Genomic DNA, 15465 nt, shown 5'->3' on the forward strand with positions numbered 1-15465 from the left:
AAATAAGATTAATTTATTTAAAAAGGACAATTTTTTCCTAAGATAGAGCAAGACATTTTTTCATACTGAGGCCAGGAAACTACATGGACAGTTTCATGGCCAAATTCTTTGAGCAGCATGGCTTTCGGATTCCTTCCTAATTATTGTGATGTCAGGAATGGCAAATACAAAAGGTCACTTTATACAGTCCTGGAAGTGATACTTTCTCCCTGTCTGTCTTTCCCTGAGAAATTACAATAACCTGATCATGGATCTATTCATGTCTTTGCATCTCATTTGAACATGTTGAATACTTGACTCACATTTACTGAGTGGTCCAGTCAATACGCTCATCTTCTTCAAACAAAACCATCTTTGAGCATCTTAGCCCGTTAATGCTTAAGGCAGTCTGCATGGGACTGTAATATGAGGTTTCTGAAAACTGTCTGGAAATGATTTTATGAAAAATTTAGCCCAAAGTGTCAAAATGGTTAATATCTTTGTAGCTAGAGATCTCAGAGAAAACTCATATCTGAACATAAAAGTCATCTTTGTGTTTTCAGGTATTTTGATATAACAATAATAGGGGGGGAGGGGGAAGCGTTCCCTGTATCCTTTCCATACATTTCTACAATTTCTGAAAAAAGACTCTGTACCCTTGGGGTTATCCAGTTGAATGAGTGGAAGCTATTCTGAATGACGTGTCTGCACTACTGTAGAAATGTCTAAGAAAGCTTCAAGACAGCTTGCTCAGGTAGTGGAACAGATCTAGTATAGGCTCACAGGCACCTCATCTCCCAGGATGAGTTCAGATTCATCAGGGAAATGGTTTGGCACTGGTCTGCCTGCACTGCAGTTCCCAGTGCTCCAGGTCCCCAGAGACCTCCCCGGAGAGGGGTACCACACAGCGTGACCCTATGGCCCCGTACCAGTATCGTATGGCTGTGAATGCAAGTGCAGGAGGCACTGCACTGCCTCCTCCCAGAACGGCTTTGGCCAGGCTAAAGACCTCAGGTACTACATTCATACACAGCTGTGCTGCTTTGGGACCCAAAGCAATATTTTTGTGAAGCTGTATCTGAGACAATCAGTCCTGCCAGAGCAGGACTGGCCCCGTCTGTGACAGAGCCGACACACGGCCAGGCTGAGCCAGTAGATCACTTGTGGTCTGGGATCGCCCTGGGAGGCCAGGCAAGCCTCACAAGATGCATTCAGTTACACACTGAGAGTCAGTCATCCTTGGATCCAAGGTGCTGTACAGGAAAGTAAGAGTAAGTGTGGGTCTGCATCATTTTAAGCAGAAGAAGGGACGGAGAAGGTCTCTCCCATGTTCTGGATCACTCGGCCCTATAAACAGTTGTGCAGGATAGAGAGTGCACAACCACTTTTTACAGCTTTAAAAGAAAAGTGGTCTGACCTATATAACTTAGGCGAACAGCAATGCATTACTGATGCTCGACGAGCAAGGATTTCAAGACTTCCTCCTACCCTCGGCAGTTCTTTTTCTCTCCCTCAGCAGCCGCACATTGAGAAAGCTGGCAATTTTAGATCATCATTGTGAGGGCACATACCATTTCAGGCACTGTACAACATGCCCAAGTACCCCGGCTAGTGGTGTGGATGCCACTCGGGGACTGGATGTAACATTTTGTCCCCCTGGCTTCCTCTTACTTTTTCCATCAGGTTTCAGTTTTAAACTAGTGGAAGAGGAAAATTCCAAACAGCATGGGTAAAGCAGCACCTCCTAACTATAGCCTGTGCTTGGAAGTCACTTTTCACTTCTACAGTGAAGGAGTGAGCCTTTCCCCTTGTCCTTCTAGGGCTCAGGTGTACCTAACGATGGATGAGTGCAGCCTGGAGTGAAGGTCCCTGGCTGGCTGCGAAGGCATTCACCACACAGGCTGCACGGGGCGAGTCCACCATGCAAAACCTCTGAGGAGAGAGTTTCAGAGACACCAAAAGGATGTGTAGCTGTGTATTGAGAAGCTTTACCTTGCTAAGGTAATCTTAAATCATTAAGACTTTTCCTGGGGTAGTTGCACATGCCTATTCTGTTAAACATTCAGAAGAATTGTTTTCACTATGTCCCAGTTTGCTTTTCTGTTTTTCTTTTACTTTCCATCCTCCCCACCCCCCGCTCCCTCCTTTTCTTTTTTTTTTTTTTTTTTTTTTATTTTAGTGCCCTAAAATAGCTAAAATAGCTCATACATTGTTTTGGAACTTGTAGTACTTCTGTTACGCTGCAACTTGCCTTTAAAAAGGGAAGCTTGATTGGCCCAGCCTTCGAGGGGCTGGAAAATAAGGACCTATGCAGTGCAGTATACAAAAGAGATCCAGGCTCAGCCTTGTAAAGAAAAACATCTAAACATTTATGTGATTACTAGGAACAGCATATTCTCCTGCACCCATGTGCTTCTGGATACATTCCAAGATATTAATAGCAGTAGTGGCAGGGCTGTACATTATATTGTTATTTCCTCCTTGGAGAGAACAGAATGTTAGACTGTGAGAATATGACATGGAAACTATGCGAGTTGGCTGCCCTGTTCTACTTTATTTACTCCTTCTTAGATGTTTCTGACTTTTGCAATCACTTTAAAAGGGATTCACTTTTTGCCCAGGAAGAGGAACACTGGAATTTCCATTCTGCATCAGATTATGGACATTAACCCAGGCTGCTGTCTCTAGCTGTCAGAAACAGAACAGACCTGAATAGTCAATCATGTGATAGACAAAGGTGAGACCTTAAATTTACTTCCTTCGAGTTACGACAGCAATCAATACATGTCAATAGGTATAAACATTGATAAACTTCATTATTTTTCATCTTATTTGTACAAAAATAGACATTACACATTCCAACAAATGTCCCTTCAGTTCATTGTCTGTCTCACTAAATTAGTCAACGATGCTGTGTCTTCCACGAGTTTGATCTAGGACTCACTAAGAGCAGGCCAAATACTGCAAAGAGACTGGCCTAAGAAGCCAGGCAGAAAACAGTAATTCAGTTTTTCATTCCTCTTGGAGCAAGGGCTGGTCACTTTCTGAAAAGCTGCCTTTCTATTGCTAAATGGGAACCCAAGCATCTCTTAGTCTGGACTTAGTCTGGACTGAGTCTGGACTTAGTCTGGACTGCGTCTAGCTACATTTTCCAAGACTGGGTTTTTAAATCGGCAGTTTCCCCAGCACCCTGATGAGGAGGAAGCTAGCAGTGCTGCTGAAAGTGGCAGCTCCTCCTTTTTTACACCTCCTTCCCCCTCCCCTGTGCTCCCGTCCTTTGCACCCCATTGGCCCTCATGCCAAAACAACCATCCACATGGCGGTATGGAAAAGCAAATCAGGGAATTGATCCAGTTTGAAACTAGCTGGTTTAGGAGCTCAAGCCTGTTTCCCACTGCTGTTCACCATTCAGCCGTACCAGTTGACACTGGTGCAGAGACAGAGTAGTGGGCAGCGCAGGGTGGAGGTGAGGAGGGCGAGGGAGGGGAGGAAGATGAGCAGAACTGGCCTCCACCTGCACCACTGCTGCTTTATGCTGTTTAAAGTATTTTTGTAATTATGGGCTAAGACACTGTCAAGTTTGCATTCCTTAGCACAACTTTTTTTTTCTGGAGAAGTAGTATTTTACTAGTTAATGACCCTAGCCTCTGCAGGTTTGGAAATAAATCCCTGTTTCTCAAGACAGTGAAGCTCGGTATTTGTATGGTCCCTGTGCATAGCAGCCAGTGTGAGCTTGGAGGACATGGTAAAGTTAAAGTAAAACTGCTTCAAACTGGAGGCAATGGGGAAGGGTTAAAGGATGTTGACAAATTGTAGATGTATGGTAATAGCTGATAAATCTGCATTTCTACTCCAAACTTGTGGATTGCTTCTCCTGTTCTCCAGATAAAAAGGAGAATCTGCAGATTAAGACAATGATGTTGAAATAATGTTGCATTTCAGGGGATGTGGACTCAATAATCTACATAGGACCTTTCAGTTTTCCACACAGTGTTATCTCTTCGTTACAACACGGTAACTCTTTGAAGGGCAGGTGCTGTCTCACCATAAATTAGCAATGGGGTGCAGGGGAGAAGGAGGATGCAAAGTTTTGCAGTGTTTCATTTCTCTCTGACGTCAAAAGGGAACAACCAGCAGCTCCTGTTCTCTGAAGACTGTGTGGACTGTTCCCCATGGGACAGCTGGTACAAGATAAGGCTTCCCACACCATGTCAAAGAAGCTGTTTCCCATGAAAGGATTTTGCTAGAGATGGATTCAAATTGTATAGCCCACCTAGCAGAAAGTCTAAGGCACCAAACCTGATGCGGTTGTGTTCACACTGCTTATTGGAGGTGGTGCTTTGCATAACCTATCCCATGAGCAGCAGCGGGGGTTTGTTTCAGGCAGAATGAGATGGTTTGCTCCAGAGGACTGAACAGTACTTATTTGGTGTGGGTAGTGAGGGTTTGTGTACCAGGAAATTTGAATTACCTGATAGTACAGATGCTGGCTACAAGCACTTTGATGTTTTGGGGGGGGTTTAAGATTAGGGGTGGGCTTAAGTGTTTGAAAACTGTTTATTTCCCAGACTTTTGAAAGTGATCTCTACAAGCACATAAAACTTTTCCACTTTTCTTGCTGGGTTAGTCAATGTAAAGAGGTAAGCATATAAGATGGGTAGTCATCTGTGAAGATTTTCTTTACAGCTCTTCAGAGGTTCTTACCTGTCTATAGGGGCTGTGTGGGGACTGCAGGTGCTTATTTGTGCACAGTGGCTCACCTCCTGCCCTTTTTTCCTTCTGACCTTTCCTCATCATTCTATATTCAAGGGCCTAGTACCAATTGCCTACATTAGTCTTACTGGGTCTAAAATACCTTTATATTTTGACTTAGAAGATACTAATTTTTGTGCATAAGAAAGTACTACAAATGCTAAACTTCTGCTTTCTAAAAGCAATTGAGTTTTTTTTTTTTTTTTTTTCATTTGCTTCCAGTGTGAAATCACCCTGAGAGTCCTACATGTGATTTATTTGATAAAACAGTGCTTCTGTATGATTGTTCCACTACAAACATGCTATTTTTCTGCTTGAATGGGAGTTGGACCCAGCTATGCAATTGGATCTGAATTCTCTGATAAAGTTTTAATTTGGGAGCCCACTGCAGATTTCTCTGCAGAGGCAGGTCAGAGACCAAAAGTTGAGTTTTGCACCGCTGCTGAAGCTATTCAGATGCCTGGTACTACAGGGTAGTTTTGAAAATAGCAACTGATGTGCAGGTTTAACACCATATTGGGTCTGTCTCAGAGTGTCAGGGGCTTGCAGGGCTGATGTGCAGGCCCTTGCCAGTGCAGCCCAGAGAAGGGCAGGAGGGAGCTCCTTGGCTCTGAAGCTTTCCAAATTTTGCTGACAGAGGTGCCATTGAGAAGGTTAACTTCAAAAAGCCATAGATTCTTGGCCTCTAGATATGAAAGGAACTTCATTTCCTCATAAACCAAGTATCCAGGCATCAAGAAGAGTTGTGAAATGCTGCTACAAGATTCAGTTTTGTGCATGTCATTGTGGAATAAGGCTCAGTGCCTTTTTTTGCTTTCTTCCACTTTACACGTTGTCTGAACACAACAATGAAAATAAGGAAGCCTGTATACAGGGCAGTAAACCCAATTAATGACAGGTATGGATTTGCAGTTTGTTTGTTCTCGAGGCTTTTTGGTTTTGTTTTAAATGGAGTGTTGAACTCCAAAGACATTTTTGTTCTGATACCTACTTGCTCTGTGACGATGATTTTGCCATGGTACCTTCCAGCAAATAAAGACACAATGTCTCAGCCTTGCACAGTGAGCTCATCAGGAAGCTACTTGTGGAATAGCAGCTGCAGTGAGTGTTAATCTAGAGAATTGATAAGGAAATAGGATGGACTAACTCGTTTCCCCGGAGTGCTTATCTGTCATTTAGGCTTATGTAAAATATTCTAATAATGTGCAGACCCCGGTAGCCAGAAGCTGTCACTGGGGTATCAGAGGAATCAGGGTTTGCATAACAGGAGGGGGTATCCTTGCTATGTTTCCTCCTCTTCTCTTGTTCCCAGCCTTCCTGGTGCCTGGAATGTAAATTCTAAGCTACCGAACAGGGCAGGAAGCAAACCCATACAAAACAGCTGGCTGGTAGACAGCAAGCGGTCAGGACTGCAGGAGAGCACCAATACATGATATGTCTTAACACTCAATATAGCTCTTAAGAGATTTCAGAGCATGCGTGACCTGTATGGAATACCACGGCTCAGAGGTTCAGCCACATGAAGAGCCAGCATGTAATGTGGTACCTGCGCATCAGTCCCTCAGGTTTCCTGGAGACTCTGGTCCTGGGTACTTAAAGATACTAAGGGTTCAGTCAAGAGACACCTCAGCTTACAAGGTGCTTCTTTTTTCATATAAACTGAGCATTCACTAGAGGCTCTTCTGTGATGGTGTTGATGGCTGAAGTGACCTTCATCTGTACAATTCATGCATACAAATTCATTGCATAGCCCTGTTTGACCCTAGAGGGTCCTCTTAAGGGAAAGGGGATAATACATACCCAGTGACTGTTCTGGTGCTCCACAGAATTAAATGTGTTTATAGAATTAGATAAAACATGTTGTCTGTGATTGCTTATTTATTAAAAAAAATTCAGAGGCAGCTAAATGGGAAGAAGCCAAAAAAACATATGGAGAAAATAATATCCAAAAAGCCTGGGACGTGCTAGAAAACCAGCAGTCAAACAGGAACAATAACACAAAAATCAATAAGAAAAAAGGCATATACAGAATCCAATTAAGTTTGCATTGATTAGAGAGAGGCAAACAAAACCAATTTTGACTCCTCTCTCTAATATTTGATCCTGAGAATGGTATCCTTATTTAAAACATTCTCAGAATCAGTTTCCATGATATTCAGCTTTCTCCTCTGAGAATGTGCCATACACCACAAATGTAATTTATGTCAGAATAGAATAAAAATAAGCAGAGAAGCTACTAAAACCAGTTTCAGTTTTGAGAACTAAAAGCAGCAAAAGCACAATCAAAGAACTGAAAGAATAATTAGTAACAGTAAATACAAAAATTACAGTTTCAAACCTGTTTCAGATCTGATGATATATCAGAGTAGGGCTGAGGAAGCATCGAAAATGGGAAATACGTTTCTTCTCAACAGAGCGGAGCATAAATTCAGACCACACCTAGGGGTCTATCCAATATTTCAGTTAAAATGCTTTAGGCTAGAAAATACCAGGTATGCAAAGGCATTTTTATTTAGTCATCTAACTCCCACTTTGCCACCTAACATTTCCAGGTGACCAAATTGTTCTGACTGCTGTAACACATTTTACATCAAGAATAAGGTCCATATGCAAACCTGGCTCAGACAAATGGGTAAAAAGCAGTGAATAAGGTAGTGTTTAGCTCTTTTAGGATTTGTGGCTCTAAATTTCATAAGCAAGATAATTAAAACCAACTAATGCGATAAAAACAATCCACTGGCATTATGAAAACATCTGTTCTACCTTTGACTTATTATGTTAGTAGTTTTGAAGCTTCATTGACTTTCTAGTCAAAGTGGGGATGATTTCAGTGTTAGAAGTAAAAATTCAGAAAAAAAATGGGTAAATTTAGAGTGTGCAGTGGTACAAATCTCTGCAATTTTGGGGAGAGAGAGCTCTGAGAATACTGCTCTTTTGTTTCCTAATTACACGGAAGTATCTATTCACAAAACATTTTTATTAACTTACTTGGGCTGGGGTTAATCTCTCCTCACATCTAATGTCTAAAAGTTCAGTGTATGGTCTAAGCTTGTTGTCTCATCTGATTCTGGTGTGAACCGAAAACATTGGATGTCTCAGGCAGGTATATAAGGAGGTGAAATGAATTTCTTTTAAAATGTGTTTGCCTCTCATCCAATGTAAAAAGCTTGAAGTGCTCATCTTGCTGCTAGGCAGTTAAAGTTAAGTGAGAGGAATCACAGCCTGACATCTGGATCCACAAAGGCATCTGTTGATTTCAGTGGTAATATATTGAGAGATCTGGCTTCAAAATGCAGTAGTTCATACACTCGATAGTTTTGGACACTGTGATGAAACACACAAATCCATGAGCATTTCGTGCAAGATGCACTGCTGAAATATCCTTTCTCTCCCGCTTTTCAACACAAAATATTTATTTTGGATAACAGGAAAACAGCCTAACTTGTTAGAAGGGTGGAGCAATGGAAAAGGAAACTGGAGTTGTAGCAGCGTGTGACATACTGGCAGTGTGTACCAGCAGATCACCTCACCTGTCAGTGATGGTCTGCAGATCATAGATCCTACTGGTCCTGGCTCAGCACATGAGCGGGTGATTGGGCTTGCTGACATCTAACCTCATATGTTACACCGTGGTGACAAGCCTTAGCCTTTGCATATGAAACATCTCTGAGCTGACACGGGACATGTATGCCAAGGTCCAGCCACATTTTATAATTCCCCGTCAGCGCTGCAGGAGAATAGAGAACTGCCTTGTTCCCATCTGCCAAGACTTGAGCAGGGCTGTGCGTGAACTGAGGTGTTACTCAACGTATTTGGAAATCTTTAAACTGAAATATTGAAATGGAATTTAGCAAAATTTGAGCAGCTGAGCAGGATCACAGCTTTGGACTTGGGTGTCTATGTGTTCTGTGCAAGTCCCAATTTTGGTAAGTCCCTTTGGCTCTGCCGATGTTGTGGGATGTGAAAGTGCCTGCCAGCTTCTGCATCCCTGAAACTGAATCTAGGCACATACCATCTGCCTTTCCTCTCCAGGCTATGGTCTTCAGCCAAAGAATATTCAGGCATACAAGCAAGAAGACAGTGACAGCAAGTTTCAACAAGTCCCCTAAATGAGTGGGGGGTTAGGACTGGGTGAAGTAGGGTACCATCAAGGACATGCAGCATAGCATAAGTGATCCCTCAGGCCATATGAGCAGGGACAACATATTCATTTTTCCTGCACAAGCCAGTAGCGGATGTCGAGGGAGGGGTATTCTGCCCTTCAGTATAGATGTGGTCTCTCTGAATCTGCCCAGGCAGCTGCCCAAAAATAAACATGCAAATAAGTAAAGCTGAGGAGCAGAAATGTTTTCTAATCAATTTCCATTAGATAGAAAGATGTTATGGACACGTAGGTGGTAAGCTTTGCTGCCAATGGATTAATACACCTACTTCACGACCATCAATTGTTGTCAGAAACGTGTGCTGGTCTGGAAGATTTTTTTTACAAATTGACAGTGACTGGCCAGGCTGAAAGCAGGTGTATCGGTTTGAATCTATTCTGACCTTTGGTTCATGGCATACGCTCATGTCATGTCACATTACTGCATCATATCACAAAAGCTAAATGTCATACAGTGTCACATCTTAACCTAAGACGGCTCATCGGCCCCACTGTTTTCAGGTTAGGCATCATGCAACAAGAGCACGGTAAATACATTGTCTCATAGGTTCTTTTAGCAGTTAACAGTCACATAAGAAGTTGAAGGCGATATTCATGCAAATGAACAGATATAGCATAATTTATTTGGAACCTCTCGGGGGCTTATTTACTGAGTATTATTTCCATAAATCATTTTGCTGTGTGTGTTAACAAATCTTTTCAACAGTTCTTTTCAATACTCAGAACCACAACCCCTTGGAAATCTGCTGCTTAAGACTCCCTGAATTATTACCATGTTTGAGGTGAGAAAGCATGGCACCTGAGGGCAACCACCCAATAAAATTGCCCTTGCCTTCTGCGTGGTTGTGGGATTTCCCTGCTTACCATGCTCCTAATTTTCTATCAGCCTATGAGTCAAAGCCTAGCAACTTAATCAAGCTTGTGTTTGTTTATAAAGCTTATGTCATCTGATTCGGAAACTAAAGCAGTCCCTTGTGACTTAGGGGACCAGTCACATGTAGCCAAAAAAATAACTGACCACAGAGCTTGACTGCCACAGGACGCAATTTGTTTGGACAAATGGCTAACGAACAACTGTGAGTGATACACAGGCTTGAATAAATCATCAGTCCATGGGAAGCTCACAGACTAGCAAAGGTGGCGGGCAAAGGATACATTCATCCTGCAAACTGGTTAAGTGATCTCTCCAGGCTGTCTCGACCTACACAATGCTAGTCTTCGATAAGACTTGCATGCGATCAAAAAAGTGAAGGTTGAATATTCCAAGGACAGGTAAGTTGCATGCAGCCACAAAATGACACCTGACGGCCCTTTGGGACAATGGCTATGGTTATCATCTCTATTGAGGTGAGGGTGGAGGTGTGGGCAGGTGCAGTTGCTTTCAGAAGATCTTTGCTTCTGGGCACATAGAAGTTGTGTTGAGCTGGAAGTAAGGGGTTTCAGAGCAAATACTTCTGATCATTCATCGAGCTGTATATTTTTTTTTTTCATGTCCTGTGAGAGCAGGCAGGTGCTATTTCAATGAGCATGGTTTTGTCAGGCTGCATGACCGAAACATCCTAACTTGCTTCCCTTCTCCTCCTCCTTCATGCTGGGCATGTAGGGAGTGGGGGAAAGGAACATGCAGAGCTGTGCCCTTCCTTCCAGGCTGCATGCTGCAATATTCCCTTTCCTTGTTCCTGGTAGACTCATGCCTTGCCTGCTGTTTCATGTATGTGATGGGGTGATAGGGGCTCATGAAACAGTGGGGAGCATTAGACTTCTTGCACGCAGCTCACTTGTTTTGAATGTCTGTGGGCCACGTGGCATTTGGCAGCAAGGTGCCAGAGAAGTGGGAAACCAGGGAGATGGGATTCCACAAGGGAATGAGGCTTCTGAGGTAGTAGCTGTAAGGACCCAGCTCCACCACGTGTCAGAGTCTTCTGTGTGAAATGCTGAGCATCCACAAGCTCCCCTGTGGTCCGTGAAACCAAAAAGATTGGAGGGTTTCCAAGAACTTCGTGGAAATACTCAGCTTCTTTCAAGACTAGATTCCCCCCGTCACTCCCTCCATTTGCCTTCCTGTTCCTCCTTCAGTTGAAATGTTTAATACTTACTAACTAAATCATTAACTGAGTTAAGCATTTTAATAGGCTAAGTAATTATAGCCCATGGTCATAATAAATGATAGGGAGAGGGGATTTTTTGATTAAGAAATGTTTTCCCACTCCTATATAGCATATGACCTTCAATGTATAGGCCATATTTCTCACACACTCTGCCACCCTGAGGGCACCACTTCCCTTTATATATATAAAAAAAATGTTAACGATGCACTTGTAATCACATGGCTGCATTTGAACGAATCTCATTCCAGACTTTCCCTGAAGGGTTTAATTATACAGGTTTGTGCAGAATTATACCCAGTTGTAATCCTAGGGTCTGCTAGTGTAGCTGGTGGTTCATTTGAGCATCTACACTCCCGCCCAAGTGTGCACAAAGAAATGTGACACAACAGTCAAAAGAAAAGCTTTATGAACAAAACTGCAAACTGAACCTCTTTAACCATGATATGTACCTTTCTGCAGAATAGCTGGACATAATTCTGAGCTGTCCCTTCAATGTGGGAAGAAAACATGGTCTTAGTTGTTTTCATTATGAAATTTAATGTAAATACGTTTTTTCAGTCATAGATATTTCAAAAAAATAACCAATTCAAAAGGAGCTCCTTCCCTGATATCCTCCTATTAAAGGTCTGGGTCAAAGTCTGACATCTGCTACCCTGCTATAAACCTAGAGATGATACCTGGATTCCAGTGGAGTAGCTCTGGATTTATACCCACTCCAATGAAAGCTAATTTCGCCTTCTAAATATGTAATTGTTCTTAGTGCAAAAAAATCTATTAATCCCTCACAGCAGTCACTGATTGTGGCATTTTAACAATAACAGCCAGCATGATTGAGTGTTTTCAGTGCTTACTGACAGATGGTCATTGTGTTACAAAACAGCCTCCAGTAAATAATGACCATATCCACATGAGAGATGGAAAATAGTTCTCTATTGTACTATCCTTTTTTGCTGCACATAATGAAGTAGAAATGTCTTCGACTCCATTTTATATTGATACTGAAAGGCCAAAACTTCCATTTGAATGAGAAGTGATAAGAATATGAAAGCAGAAAGGTTCCAAGTTGCTTTTACTTGTTTCCTTGCCTATTTGTTTGCATCTAATAAACCATCAGGGCTTCGTGGTTAATGTTCTTCTATCATTATTTCATAGTATACTGTTCCCTTAGGGCGCTAATGGAGCCTTTTTTTTTTACAGATCAAGTAAACTAAAGGCGAAGATATGGTTTAATAGCTACAAGATGACGGGTCTGAAACCCTGCTTCCTCTTAACATGATGAGTGTGAGTGCGCGGTGGTTTGCATGGCTGGGAGAGAGATTTCATTCCAACCACAATGCTTAGGACCATAATGTGTACTAACAGTTTGTTACATTAACATTCACAGAGCTGTGAATTTACTAATGTTACTACTGTTGCTACAGAAATTATGTCTGTTATACTGAAAAAGAATCCAAAGCACCGACCATGTTCAATAGATGTCTCAAAAATGTTGTTAGTAGATACCTTCTTGTACACTAGGAAGGGCACAGTAGGAGTAGGAGCACTTCTACCTGGCTAGGAGATCAGGGTCTAACGAGGGAAACAAGTTGTCTTGCATCAGATTATTGATAAATAAAAGGAATTTTTCACAGGCACAGAGACAACTAAGCCTACCTTACAGAACACATGCAGACCTAAATTTTTGGATAGTAAATTGTTGGTCAGTAAATGTCTCCATTCCCACAGCAAAAATTCTCAATGATCCAACTGAGTTGAAGTGAAATGGTGGAGCACAACTGGAAAAATGAATATACATCTATTTGTTTATCTGTTGGCTGTTCGGGAGTACAAAAAGTACCTAAACTGCGGGTTTTTTTGTCATTAAAAAGAGCAGGTAAAGCTAGATACATGGAATGAGCAGACCTATCCAATAAGAATGTTCCTGTCAGTTCTCAAAACCCAGCTACCCTTCAGCAGTAACTGTCAGACCCATCTTGCAAAACCTACAGCAAAACCACTCATGATTTCACCTGAATCTCTATCCGTGCTGAACCAGATTGCTCACCACTTCACATTTGTTCTTCACAACATTTTAATGTTTGATGTCTTAAATTGGATTATTTTACTGACTTACTTTGTAATCAGGGGAAAAAGCAAAACTTCCAAAAACACAAGCATCTTGTCTACATAAGTTTGGAGGGCACACTTTGCATAAAGTTCATTACTATGGAGGTCAATGATCAGATTGAAATCAGAAACTTCCATGTGTCTGAGAGACCCCTTCCAGTTGCAAGTACTCTTGGGCTGTAACTTGTGGGGTTTATATCCCCATAAATGTTTACATGTGTTTAAATTAGGAATTGTGCTGAACTAGGTTCTGTGATTAGAAGCAAGAGCTGTGCTTTTATTAGAGGCCATAATGAGTTCTCAGAGCTAGTCACTTGACCCCGACAAGCTGTGGGAAAGATTTTCTATGGTGGTTCCCACTTGTTTTCTGATAGTGAAGTAGCCTCTTCAAGACCAACTAATCTCAGTAAAGGTGAGAGACATTCTCATATCTATTAAGTAACCATTTATAATTCAGAAGAACATTTATGAAAGCAGCAGCATGTCTTTTGTCTTCTACGTTTAGGACAACATTTGATGCTTAAACTAAGTAAGCACTTTTGCTACAACTTGTTGGCAGTTTGAAATCCTGTGGGGAAATGAGTGCATGGCTTCATCACCTGCTAGAGAGCTATCACAGCTCGCTCTTAGCTAGCAATCTCACAGACCTTGAAAGCTGAATGATTACAGAGGTTTGTCTTATCATATTTTAAAGGTGGTATCTTCATGTCAAGGTTACAACAAAGCAAAACAGATCTTGTAATAGCAGTATCTGGAGTAAAAAGATGAGTCCTGGCCCTTGGTGATTTCAAGACATTTTTCATTGCCATAGCATAATTTAAGTATGTCGTTATTTGTAACTTAAATGTATTAAACAAAAATCTTGTACCTCTAAGCAAAGCAACACTGAAAGGGAGAGACAAAATCATTCATTTCCTCATTTTCAGCTATCATGGTGTTGTGAAGCTACTTCCTTGTCCAGTGGTACCTTAAACATATTCTCTGTACTCAAATGGAGCTAAATCTTGTTTTATCTCCTCACAGAGCTCCCACCTGCTTTTTATTTCCTTGTCTGAAAAGCAAAGGGGGACATGGGAAGTATTATTTCTCCAAATAACAGCTTTCAGAGCTATCATGCATGGGTTGTACAGGGAAGGGGGGACATTTCTAACACCATGAAAGCATGGTCAAATCCTGAATTTAACTGAAGATCTTTGCAAAATCATGGACCTAAACTAGACACACTTTCCCCAGCTACAAATCAATGTGTCAAATAAATAAGCCTGCTGCAGAATGTTTAATAAAGACTTATCTGGTAAAGACAAATAAGCACATCTACATGAGATACCTGATATAAGGCATCCATCATTGTGCCTTTGATCAACTGAACAGCATGCCTTTCCCACCTCAGAGGAGCTGAGGTCTAGATGTTGCACCCCCAGGAGTCAAAAGATGCATGTTTTTCAAGCTCCATCCTGTCTGACCTTGGTAACTGCTCATGCCCAATGAGGACTCAGGGATTATATAGGACAGAAAATCAAGCCAAAAGAAAGTCTTTAAACTTTGAGAGCTACTTTTGGGCTACTGACTTGATCTTTGATGATGTGGCATCTAGCGTGTTACTTATGGTAACTCTAAGGCTCAGGGAGTCCAGATCTCAGCACGGACTCAGAAGATATGTTTCAAATGCTCTTTTTTTCGTATCATCCTTTTTTTAATTTTGGGTTTTTTTGGTTTTTTTTTTAAATGTTAAGTTCATATTACAGACATGGGAACTATATCAGAAAATGCTAGACCTGAATACATATTTTTAGTAAGCGCGTTACTAAAATATAATAAATGAAGATCATTAGAAGAGTAGTTTTTATTGAAGATATTCTTATATATCTTGAATATAAGATATATTGGGACTACATTCATAACTGATTGGGGCTAGATTAATAAAAGAAGGATTTAGACAAAATCAAGACATCAGGTTATTTTGAAATCCAACACTGCACTTTCTGGCTTCAGGCTGCTGTTCAGAACCATGAAGAAGGTCATAATGTCTGGAGATTTCCAAGCGCTTACTCAAACTTACCCATCCACAGAAGACTGATATCCTATCCTGGTCCTGTCACACTTAAACACTAAACATTCCCATGCCTATCTGATTTGTAAGGCTCAGACCACTCTGTTAGGGAGGGTCTGCACTAAAACTATCTAGAGATGGTTTTAATTCAAATGATCCATATGGAGGTGTCTTCCTGAAAAGATGCAAAATCTGCCTCTCTAGTTTTTGGAATATTTCAAGTTATACTATGCTGTGAGAGAGAGGAGCTATACCTCCACAACTGTTCATTTAATAGTTGTGGCTATTTCATTGCCACAGCTTTCTAG

Source organism: Egretta garzetta, unplaced genomic scaffold (assembly GCF_000687185.1).
Source record: "Egretta garzetta isolate BGI_Z169 unplaced genomic scaffold, ASM68718v1 scaffold168, whole genome shotgun sequence".
NCBI lineage: Eukaryota > Metazoa > Chordata > Aves > Pelecaniformes > Ardeidae > Egretta > Egretta garzetta.